Genomic DNA, 19421 nt, shown 5'->3' on the forward strand with positions numbered 1-19421 from the left:
CACTCACTAACCTGAGGGTAGGATCCTCCCTAAGCTATTTCTATTTTCCTCTCCCACTTTTTTTTCCCTGCTCTCTTGATTATGATAAAAAGCCTGTGGCTATAAGAACACTTAACGGTAATACAATTTTCGTAGCTCGAGTTACGTGTTAAGTAAGTGTTTTATATACTCTGTTTGTGAAAGACTAGACAAGCTCTTTGTGGGAAGGTAAATAATACTTAAAGCCCAGACCATAATCATCTTCCATCTCTGCTCTGTGATTTAATTTAATGCCGATTATCAAGTGTTTTACTTTTACAATTCATGTGGTGTTTGGCTGACAGAAGTGTGTATTCATGGCTAGGAGCTCAGGAATTAGACAAACCTAGCATACAGGATTGCATGTCACAGCATAAAGCTGCTTTTAAGATGTTACTGGCTTCACAAAGGAAAAAAAGAGTTAGAAGAATGAATTCAAGGAAAGTTCAGTATCACGTTATCTGGGTTTCATCTCCTCCCAACTTCTCACCCTGTTTTCTTTCTCAAATATGGGGGTCCTGCAAAGGAACATTAAAGGAACTTTTTCCTTAGAAATCCATGGCCTCTTTGATAATTTTAGATTCAAGTTTTTACTGTTGTAAAAGCTGCAAATCTCCAAGCCTCTTCACCATCTCCCCACAAGCGTTAGGCACTCTCTAAAGGAAAAAGAGGCATTTTCCTGGCCTCGGTAAGCTTAAAGATGAGAAATATAAACACAAAAAAAATATTAAAAAACTGTGGGATGAGAGAAGGAATGCGCTCCAGGAGAGAAGTGAAATTATCATAATGAATTCCTAGCCTCGCAGTTGGTCTGAGCTGTCTTTCCTTTTTTTCTAGTCATGTTTAAAAGGGACAAGTTGCATCCTTTACTTTCCTGCACTCCACACAAGAGCCAGTCCTCCTGCTTGCCTTACAGTGGTGTCAAGCCTCACACCTGCGCACCCACTTCCTTGCCCTGTCCTCCCGGGGCTTTCCGTCCCTTCCCTGTTTTCCATACGAATGAAGCGGTTTAAAAAGGTGCTGACGGACGAGAGGAAGACGTGGGCCTTCGCAAAGAGGCTGAAACGAGTGGCTTTGCTCTCACTTCTGCTCGGCACAGCTCACGTTTCACTCCGGAGCCCCCAGCACCTGTCCCAGTGCCTGTCTGCCACCACTGGTGCCTGCCAGCCAGCCAGCAGCACATGCCAGCGGATCCAGCGCCGTGTATGGCATCTGTGACAAATAACACACGAGGAGGCTCTGTGAGCTGTGCATTTCCCTGGCCAAAGGATTTGCTTCTGCTCTGCAATATTCCTTGCTACAGCCAAATATGTATAGGATTGGGCACCCCAAAGATTTTTGTTTGGTGGGGGGTTTTTTTGGTTTTTTGGTGGGTTTTTTTTGTTTGTTTGTTTGTTTGTTTTTAATGTGATGTTTTCCTCTGCAAAAGCACCCTGAGCACAAAGACTGAGAAGCAAAAAGAAGAACACTGGCAGCTTCTTATTAGTTTCATAATATTTAACTTCTTTTTGTGTTGCCTTTTCAGATTTAGCCTGCATGACCTAGCAGCTGTTTCACTTGGCTCAGGGCATTTATGACTTTATTTTGGACAAATCTTTAACATTTTCATTTGATTTTTCCCAACTCAGCTTTGTGCCTCAAAATTTGTTTTAAATTTTACGGTCATTTTTTTCCCCCCTTCTTACCCTTCTTACAGCTGTAGGCTCTGGAACACAGCAACTGTGGTGTTCCTCTCTCTGGCCAGCAGCCTGTTTTGTAAGGTAAAGACAAAGGAAAGGAGTGCTTTGGGGAGGAAAAGAAAAGTAAGACAAGAAAGGAAGGAAGGAAGGCAGAATGAAAGATGTGAGAGTTCTTTCACTGGATCTACTCAGAACAAATTAAACCTAACTATACTTGTAACTGCATAAATACCGAAGTACACAGTAGACTAAAAGTATTCAATAAACATTTACTGTGAATGGAGGCATTAGGAAAGGCTTAGGCCCTGCCTGAATTCCCATGAAATTTATAAATATTTCTTTCATTTGTTCTCCATTTACAATTAGTTGCGGTCAAGCTGATCAAAGACAGAAGAGGCCTGTTGCATGTGAACCAGCATCCCTCACAATGACATTCACAAAGCAGAATGAAATATGAAATATCAGGTTTCCACGGATGTATGAACTTGTAAAAAATCTGAAAGAATAGGAGGTTTTTCACACTGAGTAATGTGAAACATTTGGTGCGGATTGTAGGCCTCTGAAGAGGAAAACTGAGAGCCAAAATCCATCAGGCAATAAAACAGAAGCAGGCAAAAGTTAAAACAACAGCCATTCACTACAATCTATTGATTTAGATATCATGATTGTCTCTGCTATAGCAGTGGTGGATGCTAGCAGGAGCTTCCACTTAAATCATCATCAAGAATAAACGCCAGCACCACAGACCTGAGAGCAGGCTAGAATAATGTTTGCTTCAGAAATGCATTTCATCTGCTCCCTTCACCTAAAAAAAAGGGGGGGGAAAAACTTTCCATGGCTTGCTCACGCTGCTCTCTAAGCATTTCCAGCCAAACAGGTGCTAAGGTTAATTGGGTAAGTAGCCTGAAGCTTCCAGTTTTCAAACGAACTTAAAGTAAATAAATAACCCCAAGTAGATCCAGGAGGATAGACTTGCACAAAGCCTCCGAGCCGCGTGTTACAGCACTCGAGGTCCCCGGTTTTATCTCTTTTGCAGACCTGCACTTTTTGGAGAGCAGGGCCCATCAGCCTTTGTGACTAATACAGTGTGCTTTAATTGCTTCCTATGTCTTTCACAGCTGTCAGCCCCTAATGGGGTCAGGGTCGACAGGGGAGGAGCACTTGGAGGGTTTGTATCCCTTCACCTCCTGAAGCACTCCCAGGCTGGAGAGGAGCCTCACCCCATATGGCATCTGGGAAACCTGTGGCTCTTCCTGATGTGTGCCCACTCCACCCTAGAAGTTCTTCACCCCATTCAGAATCACCCTTTTTGGCTATTGGCAAAGGATATGGACAAGTGGAAACAGTGCCCTTAGTGCTGTCCCTGACCCAAGAGGTTCTAATTGCTTCTCAAACTGTGCAAAATTTGTTTATGGTGTTAACCAGCATCAAGCAACAGGGAAGAATGTAAAAATAGATTGTTTCACGTTGTTTTGAGAAAGACTTAGGAGGATTAAAGGTTAACAGGAGCCTTCTAGCATAAACAGAGCAGACACTTCATGCTATTTATGGTACAAACCCCACTATGTTTCAGTCTGTACCAGAAAATGTCTGAAGAGAAGTAGTAGGAGCTAGGGCAAACAACAGGAGGCATAAACATGCTGGGGATGTCCTATGCCATGAAAGACCTTCATGGAAAAGGTGTAAGTTGAGTACTTCCAAAAAGAGACTGCACAAGAAGACACTTGAGAACACAAACTGTTTCATTTTTCACTCAAAATCAAAAATTACATCCCTTCTCAGGTATGATGCAAAAGCAGGTCAAAGGATGTATGGTCTTGCAGTTCACAGTACTGCCAATGTAGACATACAGTAGGTTTATTGGGGCCCCAAAAGATCTAAGTTATTACAGAAAGTGTATTTAATTTGTTAAAATTACACCCTCAGGTTTTTCATACTCAAACATCCTCTCAACACCCACAAGATCTAGAAACATTCAGTTTTACAGGAAAGCTAAGAGTCTAGTTTAATCACACATCTCCAGGGTCTGAGACTTTGAGGAGAATGCCCAGTGTCAGATGGCAATAAATCCCTTAGAGAGCAGAGCACTGGACAGTGACATGCAGTCAAATCCTTGGGCTAGACAGGGCTGTGCTCTGGACAGAAAGCAGTGTGGGCAGATTCAGCTCACTGTGGGAAACCCAGAAATCCCTGACCTGTTTTATCTGTCTGGTTCTGGAAATTTGCTCAGGGAATCTGCACAGGCTGGATCATGGGCTGGGGCCAATGGTGGGAGGTTCAACAAGGCCCAGGGCTGGGCCCTGCCCTTGGCTCACAACAACCCCAGGCAGGGCCACAGGCTGGGACAGAGTGGCTGGAAAGCTGCCCACAGGAAAAGGGCCTGGGGGTGCTGGTGACAGTGACTGAACAGGAGCCAGCAGTGCCCAGGTGGCCAAGAAGGCCAATGGCATCCTGGGCTGTAGCAGCAATGGTGTGGCCAGCAGGAGCAGGGCAGGGATTGTCCCCCTGTGCTCAGCATTGCTGAAGCCACACCTGTTCAGTTTTAAGCCCTTCATTCCAAGAAAGACATTGAGGTGAACACTTTAGACACCTGCTCTTTTGGGCTGGAAAATAACAGGAGTTTTTCAAGTGAGCAGATGAGGAATTCTCTTTGTCCAAATGTAGCCTATTTATGCTCAGCTTCAGACTTCATGTATAGCCAAAAAAAGGTAAGTACACACATTTGCACACAGAAAGTTCACCATCCCTTAGAAGCTTTCCTGAAAGAGATGTCTGTCTACAAATTAACACTAAAGAAAATCAGAAGCTAGAACAAGCACACATTTCTCAGCACAGATGCACCTCTTTGGGGTTTTTGCTTATTTATTTGCCAGTAACATGCACTACAGAAGAGATTTCTAGGGAAAATGCACCGTGCCCCTCCTCAGGGGTGAATCCCAAGGCTTTACTTTAAATTAATCTATTGGAGGGAAAAATTAGAGAAGCAAAGTGATACTCAATGAAATGCTCTTTCTGCCATAAACCTGAAAGTCACTTACACTTTTTTATATAACTAAATAAGATGATCCTTGCACAATCCTGCAATGGCTGCAGGAATACATGGCTTAAATTTCTACCCATTTTGTTTTGGTCCAGATAGAATTTTCCAGAAGAGCTTAGCCTCCTCACACAATGTGTGTTGGACTGTATCAGAATACTATGTTCTTTAAAAAAAAAAATCAATGTTTCCATTTTTATTGGCCAGAATGTTTCAACATTTGTTTTTGCTCATGTCCATCGTAAAATTATATATATAATCTGAACTTTTTTTTATGGTGAGATAATGCACGTAATTCCTTTTGTAAGACTGCCTTATCATGAGTCATAAAGGTCCGAGAAATAAACAAGACATGGCAATTTTGCCCTCATTGTCTTCACACATTGCTCCTGCCAGTAGAGGAAGGCTGCAGAGATGTGTTGAACCCAGTTAATGAGCACAGATGAGTCTCTTAGGTCATGGATGAACAGCAGATGAAAAACAGACATGCCTCCCACCTAAATCACACATCCACAGACCAGTCCCAGGTTAAAAGATGGGAATCCTTCACTCCTTTGGAGTAGAGCTCCTCTGTAGTACAGGAATGGGCTGCCATCAAAATACATTTTAAAACTGGAGACAGGAATTAAAAACGTAGGTAGTAGGTAGAGGGGAAAGAAGGAGAGATGTAGTGGCATTAAGAAAGGTGACAACTTTGAAAGTCAGATAAATTTTTACCCTTATTTGATAAATGCAGTCTCGGCATAATATTCCAGCATGTCATTCACTGTGCATTCAGAGCCTGTGGTTTTTTGTGGTCTTTGGGGCTTTGGATACCTTGAGGCCTCTCCTTTCATTTTCCCAAGCTTGCAGCGCAGACACAACAAGGTTTACAGACCCTCTTATCAAAAGAACCCCACCGTCCCACATGCATTTTTTCAGGTTTGGGTTACAAATTTACTTAGTTTTTAAGCTTACCCTCTTTGATGGGTCTTGCCAGACTGCCTTTGGTTCCCATTGTCTTAACTTGGTCTGCCTAGATGTGTCTGCACTGCGCAGTTCTGATGTTGAAGAGGCAAATACAGAGGCTGATTTTAACTTTCCATTTTCACACTTTACAGTTTGAAGCAATCACTTTACAGTCCCTTTTGCATCATTGGCTTTGAGATCCAGAGCTATCTGACATGTTTGCGCACCACAGACTGCTATGCAGGAAACATACAGCTTGGGTTAGGTGCTTTTAGTCTGTTGTTTCCCAGGCCACTGGTTATTTCTGGCATATAACTGAGGAAAGCAAGCTGTATAGATAGATACATATTAGATAGATAGATGTATAATGTTGTATATAGATATATATGTATTATATCCTTTATATAATATATAATATATTATATAATATATATATTTCATAATATATTATTTAATATATATAGAATAGAATAGAATAGAATAGAATAGAATAGAATAGAATAGAATAGAATAGAATAGAATAGAATAGAATAGAATAGAATAGAATGTATTATTATATTATGTAATATATATATAATATACATTTTTAATATATTTTTATATATAACACATATAGAACAACGTACACAAATTTATCTTCACCTACATCATCATTTATCTTCATCTACAGTGAAAATGTCTTGGGGCCACCAAACCCCAAGCTCTTTTACCCATGAGGAGCATCTCAGTGGACACTGGCAGTACACTTCAGGCCCTTGCAGTCAGGACAATAAAGGTTTTATTTCCTTCTTCAAATCACAGTTTAACAGTGGTTTGTTCTTTGCTTGTCTTGCTGCTTCTAAAAAATGTCATTAGGGTGCCTTTTTTTTTCATCACTCAAGGTACTGTAAAACAAAAAACAATATTTTCTTAATGTTGCTTGTCTACTGATAGTGTCCGTTGAAAATATGCACTGGCTTATAGGGGAATCTGGGATTAAACTTGACAGGAACACTTTTTCCTTTATGATTAGATCAGAACAGATTGCTGAACAAATCATTGTGGCCCTATTTCCAGAAAAACTTACAACAGAGCTTTGTTCCTGCTACTATCATAAATACTTCCACCAGTATTTCTATTACAATCTTTATTTTCTATGGTTTTTAACTGAGCCAGAATAATTCACTATGGGCTGAAAGTTGTCATTTCATGGTGTTCACACCATGAAGGAATCTGTTTCAGCATAAACTCTGAAAAATAATAGCACAAGCTGTTTTGAAGGTGGAAAGAAGGCTGGTTTAAGGCAGCAGTTTCCTACAACCCTATTGTTTAATATACTGAAAACAAAATCAAAGGAACTTTTTCTTTTGTTTTTAAAGAAAGATCAGGCATGAGGAAAAGTATGAATGAACGACTATAGCTTTCAAAATTACTGTTACAGAGTAACAGTCCCTGTCCATAATAGGTCAATGTGGGAAAAGCGTTTCTCTGGTGGACTTCGTCTGCTGCATCTGTAAATTTCCAATGGACCACTCTGCCTCACAAATGAGAAAGCAGAAGTCATGGGGCCAAATTCTTAAGTGGTGTGTATTGATAATTGTAAACTGATATTAAAAAAAAATATATCTCCCATGGAGCTCAAGCAACACCAGATTACTTACAGGGTCTAGTTTCCGTAGGAGTCAACTGTTCCTTTATTGTCTTGCAGAAACAGCTGGGTTGACCAGGGAAGGCTTTTTGAACATGTGTCTAAACTCCAGTCATCTGCTCACTTCAATTTCTGCTAGCTTCTTTGCAACAGAATATGTTCTTACTTACTTGTATCTGCTTCTGTTCCAGCTATTCATCTTGCTTCTCTGTCCTGGGCCATTCTCAAAGCAGAGCGGTGCGGGATTTTTTTTACTGTGTGTTTGTGCAGCACCTAGCATAGTAAAATGTCATTTTTACCTGAGTCATCTGAATTTTGTTGTATTACAGTTAGTAGGAGTTGCAGTGAATAATAGAAAACTCTGTTACCTCACTCATTCACTTCCATAGGAAAAATCTCATCCCTCAAGGCTGGAGCTGAGCCTGTGATAGATCTGCAAACTATGAGTTTGAATCCATGCTTTCCACATTGTATCCCATGAGCTTGGCTCCAGGGTTTTGGTTATGGCCCATCTTTTATTACTAAACCATTTTTCTTCCTTCCTCTGAAACATCCCTCCTACACCAAACAAGATTACCTGGGACAGTGAGTATAATTCATATTATTGTGCATACTTTTTCTGCTTTAATTTTATCTCCAAAAGATATTAAATCTACATTTATTAAATGGAGTTACTCTTCCAGCCTGCAGGCATCAGCCCAGTATCTTGAAAGATGCAACAATGAGGTCTATGATTAAAAGCTTTTTTGGAAAACATGAACAAATGATAACCAGTTGTGATAGTTTTCCACATTTTTATAATGTCTAAAAATATGTTCAAATATCCAAAAATGATCCTGTGATTTGATTTATTCACAAGTCCCCTGAAGTGTTTAATAAGTACAATATGGTACAACTAAAATCATGCTTATTACTGCTATTAGCTTGGTAATTCTCCAGGATGAAATCATACTTTTTGAGTTATAAATATACATTTTTATTGTTGATTTTATGCTGCATTTTGAAATACTGCTTCTCTGCTTTCATATTTTCAGTGCTGTATTACAGTACCATAAATCAGCCCAGCAGTAAAGGAATTCTAATTGGTATCAGGTGATTTTTTTAAAAAAGTAGAGAAAAAGTTAAACTCATATCCTTTAGAATGAAGATAAATTCTCTCGAAGCTCTTAAAAAATCAGATGTGTCTAGAATTATCTGATTTATCTTTTTTTGAAAGACTAATCAGATAAAAGTATGCATGGTGCACATCAAAGTGTATCTATGAGGTAAAAAACATCATAAAAGGTACCTCTAGATGTCTAACCAAGTGCAGAGAACCCTTACCACGGTATTTTTCATACTCTGTCTCTGCTTCTTCAATTTTCCCATTCTACTAACGATGCAAACTTGAGTTTCTGGTCTGCCTCTTTATTTTTTAATCTTATTATTATTGCCTTCCCTATTCAAGCATTTCGTTGGTCTTTCAAAGAGAAGAAAAAACAACAGGAACAAAAAAAGAAAACTCACTCCAATGGCATTACAGCAATATATTCCCAATGTCTCAGCACCTCTGTAGAGCCAACTTGATCCTTAAAGCATTGATTCTTCCTGTGATGGACTTGCCTAAAAATAGTCTCTGCATCTATCTGCACCTTGTCCAATGCAGTAGTCAGTCTAGCAAGCCACAATCAACTGTGCGTTATGTGCCAAGGGCTGGAATTTATCCCAAAAAGTAGAACTCTGTGGGTGGGTGAGGAAAACAGCATTAAATTAATAGCTTTGGTATAAAATGCCAGAAAACACACTATATGTAGGATATTTCTGAACCAGATTACGGACTTCCCTTTTTCCCTAGAATTACACAAAAGAATCCTTAGAAAACATTGGTTTTCAAGAAAAAAAAAAAATTAAGTACAGCAGCCATAAAAAATTATGATACAGATTTAATTCTTGTGTCCTGATCAGGTAGAGATCAAAAAGACAGGGCAGGGAAGCCATGAGGTGGAGCTAGGAAGCATGAACAGAGTCCGTGCCATAATTCATGAGGGCCATGAACCTGAACTGGAGGCCAGCTCTGGCTTTTCCATTAGTGCTTCTGCAGCCCCTCCAAAAAGAGAAGCACTTTTAGGGTTTTAGAGCCTTCAGCGGGCAGCTGCACAGGTTGTGGTGGAATCCTGCAGTTTTTAATTTGAGCTTTTGGGCAATGTGGCATATTTTCATAGCCCCTTAAATGCTTCTGGTACTTTTTTCCTTTCAAGGGAAATCAGAAACACCACAATGCTCTGCCTGATGTTTCCAAGTGAAAAGAAATATACAAAAGAAATAGTCCTCCTACCTTCCCAGACATCCCTACACTCTTTAAATTTAATGGTATTTGGGAGGAAAAGCCCTAACATTAATGGGATTAATTACTAAATACTGTGCACCATATGGAGTTAAGGTTTTTAAAAATTTTTCAGAGTGACTGCATTACTCTAAATTCAGAAGCTGCTAAAAAGCAGTGAGTTGACAGAGCAGCTCTGTCGTGAAGGCCAGAAGTAAGATTAAAACTGAAATGGATCCAAATAAAAATCACATTAAGCAAATATTCAGCAGAAAGGCATCTCACAAAAGATGAAACAAGCAGAAGACTATATAGATACACCTTGTGCAGCTGCTCAGGGTCATATGAAAACCAGATGGAGGAAATCAAGAGGAAAATGAGGTTGAACAGGGACATATTTGGGAAGATAAAAGGTAGCACAGAAAGCCACCTTTCTTTGGGCCACGGAAAGTCTACAGCACTGAAATGACAAAATATTATGTGATTTGGAGGTAAAATCTAACACCAACAGGATGGAAAGCGCACGTTTTTACATCCCCTGAGCTTTTGATCCATGAAGGAGAGTGGATTCCTCTTGAAGGTCAGTGGAAAAAATTTGAGGTTCCTCTGCAGTGAATAGAAATACAAGCCTGGCACAGAAGGTCAGGTGATAGTGTGAAGGCTCTTGCTGTTTCTGTGATGCTTAGGCAGTCATTAATAACCTCTGCTTAGTTTTCCAGTTGTAGGGAAAGACTGGAAAGACTTTCCCTTGCAGATTGAAGGATGACTTCTGCAGGGGCGCATCTCTCATCCCATCTCCAATTCTTTTTTTTCAGTAATGCAGTAATGTAACAGTAATTTTGAACTAGAAAATACGAGATGTGGGGGTTTCTTCTGGAATTATAGACATGGATCAAGGATTGCAGCAAGGTGACCAGGCAAGCAGACAGCCTTTACTCACCCTTTAACTCACCTTGGAGCCACTCCAAAGCCCACTGAGAATGGCTATCCCAATGGACAGGCTCTTGGCAGTGCATAGCAGCATTCCCAGCAGAGCTGGAAAGTCACAGAACATCTCTGCCCATGGGTGTTTACTAGCTATTGTGAGAGCATTTACTTATTTTGGATGTTTATAAACTCTTGTTGGAACACAAGGCCTACACGGATTCATCTAAATCCTGATCTTTTTGATCTGGAAAACCTTCAGTAAATGAAAAAAATCTATTTCATCTCTTGCTTCAGAACATCATGTATAGTTTATAACCTTGAAACCCATAGCTTAGATTTAATGGTTATCATATAACATCTGTTTAATTTTAAAATTTATATGGAGGCTTTTTTGGAAATCCCGTGGAGTTTTTCGACTTTCTGTCTTCTCTATGCACACAGAGGATGTAGAAAATTAATTTCCTGTGTAAAAATACAAGATGACAGAAGGTCCAAGGTTAAACCTATTTACAAAGAAAATCACTGCCTGTGTTTAGAAAATGCTGCTTTTATTTGAAATATTTGGAGGTGTACCTGGCTTCCCATGTCCTTGTGGTATTTAAGTATATAAGGCTTTCTGTCCAATAAACTGTAGTGAAAAACCTCCTCTGTATTGATTTTTCCCTGATGAATTGTGAACTGTCTACTCATTTGGTGATCCATTTGTTTTAATAAAGAAGACAAACCTGTAGAAGTTTCTTATTTTCCCACCCCTCTGGCCTCTTGTGAAAAGTATTACTGTGCTGCAGAGTCCAGCATTCAATTCAGAGACGAAACCAGATGTCACTGGCTGACATCTACTTCACTGCTTTATAGCCAGGTTAGTTTACAGGAGGCTAGGAATGTGGTTCTCCTTTCCCCCTGTGAAAAATGAAAGGTGAAGAAACACCAGGTCTGAATGTGGCTGAGGACTGCAGCAAGGGTCCCAGAGACAGCAAAGCACAACCCTTGTTTATTCCATCTTTACTGATGCACTGGAGTAAGTCAGAACAAAGAAGAGAAGAAAGAAAAGAAGGTGTGTTGAAAGAGATCATGAATTCATCATCTCAGTCCCATTTGAGGTGGGAATCAGTACCTACTTTTTCATAGAAGCCAGTGTGAAATGGATCAGGTTTTTATCCACTTGCAGTGTCCAGCCAATCTGTTGCAGTACAGAGAGCAGTGAAGGCAGCTGACACCTTCACTCCCCATCTCAGAAAAAGGAGGAAATGTTGAACAGAAATCCCTGTTATTAGCAGAACCACCTGGAAAATAGTGCGGAGGAGCAGCTCAGCCCTTGAATAAGGGGGGAAATACACTGGAGGTGATACCCAGGCATCTGACCTGCACTGAGTGTGGGATGCTGTGACCCACTCTCTGGGACATTATCACTGTCCTACCCCGCTTCAGCTAGCAGGTTTTGGGCTCCCAAACCTTCTGCATCATTCCAGGAGGACAAGTGCCTCTGGCAACCCAGTTCTGCCAGGGACACAAGGAACTCCAGGAACGTAGACTACTAATGCCAGCTGAAAATCTTGAAAAATTTCCAAGCTATGTCCACTAAGCAGATAGCAAGTAAAGAAGCATCAGGAAGTATTGCACACTCCAGAGTTTGTCTGACCCCGTCCAGAGTGGGTGGTTCCTCTTTCTCAGGACACCTCTGGAGACTCTGAAATCGACTGCTGGATATTTCCTTTTTGACTGTTCCCAAAGGACATTTCTAAACAGGCTTCCATCCTAGATTAGAAAGGCTTTCAGAATGTCTGAATTCCCTACAGGACTGCTTAAAAATAGCTCTGTTGGCAATTATATGACTGCTTATATTAAAATCTGCAGCTTTGAAACCTGCAAGTAGGCTGGAGACTGCTTCAGCAAAGCACGAGCCATGTTTGTATTAGGCACTAGCCATGACCTTGCTCCTTCAGGGACTTTCTGAAAGTCAAGGTACTGATATTTCTTACTGATTTCTGTTCCAAACACTCTTAATTTTCAGGCTCAGTTTTCACTAATCTGCACTTTCCTCCTGGGCTTCAGCATTTCGTCCATGTCCTTTCTAGCTGAGGCTCACCCATCAGCTTTTGAGTGGGCTGTAGACCCAGGAATCTTACCAGCTGACCAAGCAGTGATACCTTAGAATCAAATACTCTTGCAGTAAAAATAGTGAAATTTCATTGCTTCGAATAATTATGCCGAGGTTAACAAATACATGACTTTGCTGACGAAGTTCAAGACAATGCTATATAATTCACTGAGGCATCACTTTTCTGACAAGATGTTAAAAACAGTAAAAGCTTATTTCATCAGTAAAAGAAGTTTATACAATTTAATGTGTGTAGAGTCTGTTCAGTTTAAAGGTGCTAGTTTTACAGCCCCTTCTTCTGGATAGAACCACGCTTTAACTTGAATTTATGCTAAATTGCTTGTAGTTTGATCTTCTCTTTTCTTTACGATGTCAGTCTTTAGGGGAGACCTAACAATCTAATAAGGGGAGTATATATAATGCAGATTAACTGTCCAGAACCTAAAGGAGTAGGCTAAGACAAGGCAAACTGGCCAAGGGTAGGATTTGCTACTTTTCCTCTTCCCCATGTGATTTCCGATTCTTTCAAACCCTGGGAACATTCTTAGCAATTCAGATTATTACTGATAGCAATAAATCATCTCAGCCTCTGCTATGGCCTGAAAAGAAGAAGCAGTAAAATACTTCACAAAATAAAATGTACCTGAATTAGCTGAATCTTTGACAGAGGACAGCTTATCCGCAGGGAAGGATAAAAAGGTGTAAAAACTGGAAAACATTTTGCTGCAGAAGAAAAATAAAAAAGATGTCAGAGTAGCTTAAGCTGCAGACTGAGTAATGAAGAAATCCAAAACTACTAGCATTCTATCCACCAACAGAAGTACAGGGCTGATGAGTTAAACGTTTGTATTTAGACACTTTACTCCTCATTTCACTCTTTATCAGCCTGAGGAATCTCACTCTTTGTCTCTGAAACGGCTCAATGAAATAGCTCCTTTCTTAAATGAAAAATGCACTGCCAACAACCAAGCAGAGCAACAGACAGGTCACCTGCTTTACAAAGCATTACTTGCTGTTTTGCCCTGTGGCATGTGCAGTTTTAAAGAATTATCAAGACCTTTCATGAAAAGAATGAAAGATAAAGTTTTGTTCACTGTTGCTGTGGAATAGAAAATTAGAGGGAAATGTTGAAACATTGTATGTGGTTTGTCATCTGGATAATATTAGCTATTTTTTTTCATAATATACAGTATCATACAGATTTCTGATTGCTACTGATTTTCTTATACATACATCTTCCTATTAATCATAAAATACAGTGCAATTTTTTTGGCTGATTTATCAACTGTTAGAAACCTCTTTCCCAGATGATTTTTATACGCATTTGGGGTGGCTGTAAAATAAAATAGTAATTTTCTGGTTTGTGTGTAAGGAACCTTTAGGTCATGTACTGTATTATATCACTAAACTGCAATAGGTAGAAAATATAACATTAGCTTAGACAGAGAGAACACCAAAACTGCAATTGAGTCTACCACTTAGAGACACAACAGAAAATGTTCTAAATAGAAAACCTCTTTTGAGACATCTACAAGGATATTATTAGTGTTAAAGGGAAAGATCCTGGTAGAATTTATTGAAATCTGGCTCTGCTAAAAAGCATGAAATGTTGGTGTTATTTTCTCCATCTTGGTAATACCAGAGGAAATATAAACACTTCCTTCAATGATTCATCTCTGCTTTTACTCTCTTTTCTCATTTATATGTGTCTTAATGTCATGTTCAAATGTATTGTGGACCAACACTCCCCACACAACAAATGCATCAAGGTTTCCAGTGTTTAAAAGTATGTGCTTCTAGGTCTCCAGATAGTCCCTCCAAACCTACAAATGAAGGAGGAGAAGAACATATGCTGTGCTATTTCCTCACAACATAGTGACTCCAATTATTTAGAGAATATAGTGACTTCTATATTCTATTTAGAGAACGGAAGTGACTTCTATTATCTAGAGAATAACAGAAAAACATTGCACGACTATGCCAGGCAGTCAAAACATTTTTTATTCAAAATTCCCTGTGGTCAAAACACGAGAGAAGGCTCCCCAGGAATTGTTTTGCGCACAGTGCACAATTTTATTTTTTTTTTCTTTCAGTTCACTGGGCCCCTCTAAAAAGATGTATCATATTCACTGCTGAGTTTCATATTTTGCAATCTGCACGAATCATGTGATGTGCAGCTTCCACTGTGCCACTTGTTGTGAGAGTTCATTGTAGAGCCTCTAATGAGCCTGCCATGCTCCCTCAGCATGCACAGCACCATCTTCTCAATCATGCCTTTCAAGAGATTAAGACTCAGTGATGCAATACAGCCCATGACACAAAGCCTCTTTTCAAACATAAAAGAGTCAATTGTTTTTACAACCTCTAAGCATGCACAGTCTTTGCTTTACATGTCCATGCAATAAATGGCCTAAAAGTTTCATATCCTCCTTGCAATATGGAACTTGACCCTTGGAAATCCCTCCCGACAATTCAGCTAGTAGAACGGAAATCTTTTCCCAATACCCTAAGGATTCTGGCAAAATATTTGTAGTATTTCCATGTATACATGCTCCACTACAGTCCTCCTTGCATATTACAAAACCTAACAACATTTTTGAAGCTTTGTATATTCTGCCCTCTCCATAAATTATTACAGCTGCCTCCTGGCTCCTCAGATTAATTTTTTTTTTTTTACTCCCAGATCCTTCTGGCAGGAGCTGCATTTCAGAGTGTAGCTAAAACCTCTCTTCTTAGGCCAGCCCTCACAGCATTAACATACGAGTCAAGAGATGGGAGACCCAAAGAAACTGACCTTTGTAGGCACTAGGATGTGCTCAGAGATTTCTGCTCCCACTGATTCCAGGTTGCACTTTTGGTGCATGGGGCTGATAAGCTGGTGGAGCATCAGGGCACAGCACCTGGCCAGGGACAGGGAGCACCTCTGCACAGCTGGCAGCCCTGGTGGAGAAATCTTAATGATTCACAGTCTTGTCTATTTCAGACCTGTCCTTCAGTTTCTCGAGATCACTTCTGAATTCTCACCTTGTCCTTGCTCAGCTTTCCATTGTTGATGAATTGAATGAGAAAGCTATCTGTACCAACCAGTCAGAGAAGTATTGGAAGTATGTCCAGTCCAGGAAATCCAGTTCAGTTCTCCAGGAGATCTCCAGCTCCATCTCCAGGAGAGATGCAAGGCTTCTGGGGAATAATAATCATCTGCATCAAAAGGTGATGGGTAGGCACTTGCAGAGACAGCAAAAGGATAGAAGGTTGCACCTTCAGTGCACAAGCAGCACATATGTCAAAAAGAACTAGTTTCAGAGTAAAAAAGTTCAACTGCCCTACCAAAATGGAAAATCAAGAGTATAATCTACTGGATGCATAAATTAATTCTTCTACTCAATGTGGCTTTGGTAAGTCTGTAGTGCAAGAGAGGCTTTGGCCCTTTCTTCAAGGAGTCATGAAAACGACTAGAAGAAGATCATATTCATGGAAATCCTGAAGTGTTTAATTGTTTAGATTGGAGAAGGGAAGACCAAGGAGAGACAGTAGTAACAGTCTTCAGCTGTGTTGAGGATGCCAGCAAAAGAAATGGAAAGCAAGTCTTCCCTGTGCTCAATAAGATTTTAAAAATAAATTATCCTCATTGTCAGCAAGAAAGAATGCGGTTAAATGTTAGAATTTTTTAATGCCCATAGAAAAAAGTGTTGGGAAGTTTTGTCATGGAGAATGAGTTATACCCAGCAGGGGAGCTTGCTAAGGGCAGAATAGACAACCATCTGCAAAAAAAGACATGTTGGCATAGTTATGCTGGGCTGGGATATGGGAGTGAGCTAGATGACTCCTCTGAGCTGTACTGCCCTGGACTTCTACAAGGAATCCATGTCCTATCCCCAGTGAAATCTCAAGTGATGTGGATGTTTTGGTGAATGCCCCCACCCACCTTGCCATCCCTGACTTCAGAGCACAGAATATTCCTTCCTGACCACCCCACTGGCCCTGAAGAAAAGCCCATATTTGCACAAGGCTGCAGACCTCTCTGACCTCATGTCAGTCATGTATGTGGGCTGAAGGGGAGTAGGGAGCTGGTTTCACACTTGATCTGACCATGCCAGCCAACCACACAACCCCAGCCCAGCAACTCCCATTCCCAGAACCAAGTTGCCTCAAGTCAGCATATATGCCTGTGAAAAAAACTGTCAAGGTGGGTGAAAAAAAAACAGTGGGGGAGAGGTGGGAGAGGGGGAGTCAGTGCCAGCTGCAGGAGAAACCTTGAGGAGAAGCAGCTGCTCCTCTGATGATCCCTCTGAAGTTAACAGTGTGGCACTGTCACCTCTCATCCTCATCCTACATGCCAGCAGCCTTTCTCCAGCAGTTTTATTTCATTGTCCCATTCTTCTTTCCTGTCCCATGCTTTCCACTGCACATGTACTCACACTCTTTCCTTCTGTTGCCAGCCATGGGAAAACTGCCTTCTTGGATTTCTAGAGGGTTTTTTTTTTTACACTGCTCAGTTGTTTTAATATAAAACCACAGCTCCTCTTGTTAGTGAATGCTAGCATTTCAAACTGTAATATAATGTGCCATAAACGACATTCCATGCCATAAAATGTTGCAGAAAGATATACTTTTACTCCTAAAAGCAGTGGCTGGATTCTGCTGAACTGAATTTAGTGGAGATTCAATCAAAACTGAGACGAAAGAAAAGAGCAAGATTCCAGGTTCACTGCAGAGTTCACTTGCAGTTTTTCCTGTCCCCGACAATAAGAGGATTACTTTAAATCAAGAGCATCAGTGTCAATGAGAACCAGAAAACTTAATACATAGAAGGACAAGGAGATCAAAGCTTAGCACCTGGAGAATACCACATGCTCTAGATTAATAAAACAATACACTCTGTTACATAAATCTTGAGCAAGGTTATTCATGGACAAACATACAAAAAAGAAATTACTGTAGGGCTCAGATAACAGATATTTAATACTGGTGCTCTATCAGAGAATATCCTCTCATGTTATAGGAGTGTTGACATAGAGCAGTGAGACATTATTTTGTTTTAAACACTTTTAGTCTAAACTCGACATTACTGTTTTTGGACCTGGATACTGCACATCTGCAAGTCAGCGGAAATACCAAAATCTTGCATGCTCCTTTGATTGTTACATTTAAGGTATCATATATGCTACCAGCTCAGCTGCTGCAAGGCATTAAAGTCCATTACTCAAAGCTTGTAAAGTACTTTGGAAATACTATAGACAAGGATTAGAGAAGATGAGTATTCCACATGGCTTCAGAAGGGATGATAAACAGAGGGTAAAAGGCACTGTAGTTAAAGTGATATATTGATTGCTTGTGGGGAGCAATAGCAAGAGATCCCTTCTGATGAGGATTTTGTTGAGTGGGTTTGAAATTATATGCTTTTATCAAGCAGTTATGTTTCTAAGATCAGCTTTGTTTATAGTGCCATAACCTAAGAACTTGTGATAGGCTGACAATCATCAAACTCAAGGAGTCTGAACTTGGAGCACTCCTTAGTTTTGGACCTCTGTTGTGGGATTATTTGGAAGTGTTTGGAAGAGAGAAATTTAGAAGGAAGATAATCCAAATAAGTTTCACAAAGAAATATTATAATCAGCCTAAAAACCATAATGTCCTTTATGTGTTATCTAATCGTAAAGTGGTCCTTTGGTTTATCAGTTTTGTTTATCAATGAAGAGGCATGTTTTCCCACAGATATGAAAATAACATCCAAGCTCCAGGTATGTGGCACTGTGACCTACAGATATCACAGAGAGCCCCTCATTTGTGTAACATAACCATTGCAGGAGAAAAGCAACTCTTTAATGTAGGAAAACATCACAGGACAGGAAAAGAAAAGGAATAAGAGTCGTCCTCTCCAGCATCCAGAGTCACCCAAGAAAGCTGCCACTTTGGAAGCAGTACTTCTGTGCTAGGAAAATCTTCTCCTTTCAAAGTGTAAGGTTCAAGCTTCGCATGGCATTCAAGGCCTCTGCCAGTTTTGCTAATTTCTATTTTCTGAAGGCCAGCAAATGCCCCTGTTATAATCAGGTATAGTGTCCACATGGCTACTATGGAAGAAGGCAAGGTTTTCATGAGCTTGAGATCGAGTCCAGGGATAGTCATAAAGGCTGACAATATGTCAGTGCAAAAGTTCACACAATGACATAGATTCTGAACAAACTTATTTCCTAACACTAGCAAAAAAATCCCAAATGATTAATCATCAATTGATTAAATGTGCATCTAAGAAAATGGTTTTGCTGTGCATTGTAGTTTAAACCCAGCCAGCAACCAAGTACCATACAACCATTCACTCAATTCCCCTACCAGCAGGATTGGGGAGAGAATCAGACAGATGAAAGCTGGAGAACTCATGGGCTGAGATAAAAACAGTTTAATAGGGAAAGTAAAGGCTGTGCACACAAGCAAAGCAAAAGAAGGAATTAATTCATTGCTTCCTATGGACAGGCAGGTCTTCAGCCATCTCCAGCAGAGCAGGACCCCTTCATGCCCAGTGGTTACTTGAGAAGATAAATGACATCACCACAAATGTCCCCCCTTTTCCTATTTCTTTCCCCCACTTTATGGACTGAGCTTGGTGCCACATGGTCTGGAACATCCCTTTGGTCAGCTGGGGTCACCTGTCCTGGCTCTGTCTCCTCCCAGGCACCCCCAGTCCCCTCCCCAGTGTGGCAGTAGCAAAAGCAGAAAAGGCCTTGGCTCTGTGCAAACCATGCTCAGCAGTAACAAAAATATGTCTGTGTTATCAACCCTGTGTTCAG

General features: G+C 40.4%; 1 long non-coding RNA gene across 1 annotated transcript; it reads right to left on the reverse strand.

The window, feature by feature from the left end:
* Positions 1 to 6339: 6339 nt before the first annotated feature.
* On the reverse strand, positions 6340 to 8988 carry LOC136288749 (uncharacterized). Its single transcript, XR_010720567.1, has 3 exons — positions 8816 to 8988; positions 7480 to 7582; positions 6340 to 6566 (listed from the first exon to the last, which is right to left on the reverse strand). It is a non-coding gene; the product is annotated as an uncharacterized lncRNA (long non-coding RNA).
* Positions 8989 to 19421: the final 10433 nt, after the last annotated feature.

The sequence above is a fragment of the Chamaea fasciata genome, unplaced genomic scaffold (genome assembly GCF_029207755.1).
Source record: "Chamaea fasciata isolate MVZ Bird 193981 ecotype frontalis unplaced genomic scaffold, bChaFas1.0.hap1 SCAF_4, whole genome shotgun sequence".
NCBI classification, from domain to species: domain Eukaryota; kingdom Metazoa; phylum Chordata; class Aves; order Passeriformes; family Sylviidae; genus Chamaea; species Chamaea fasciata.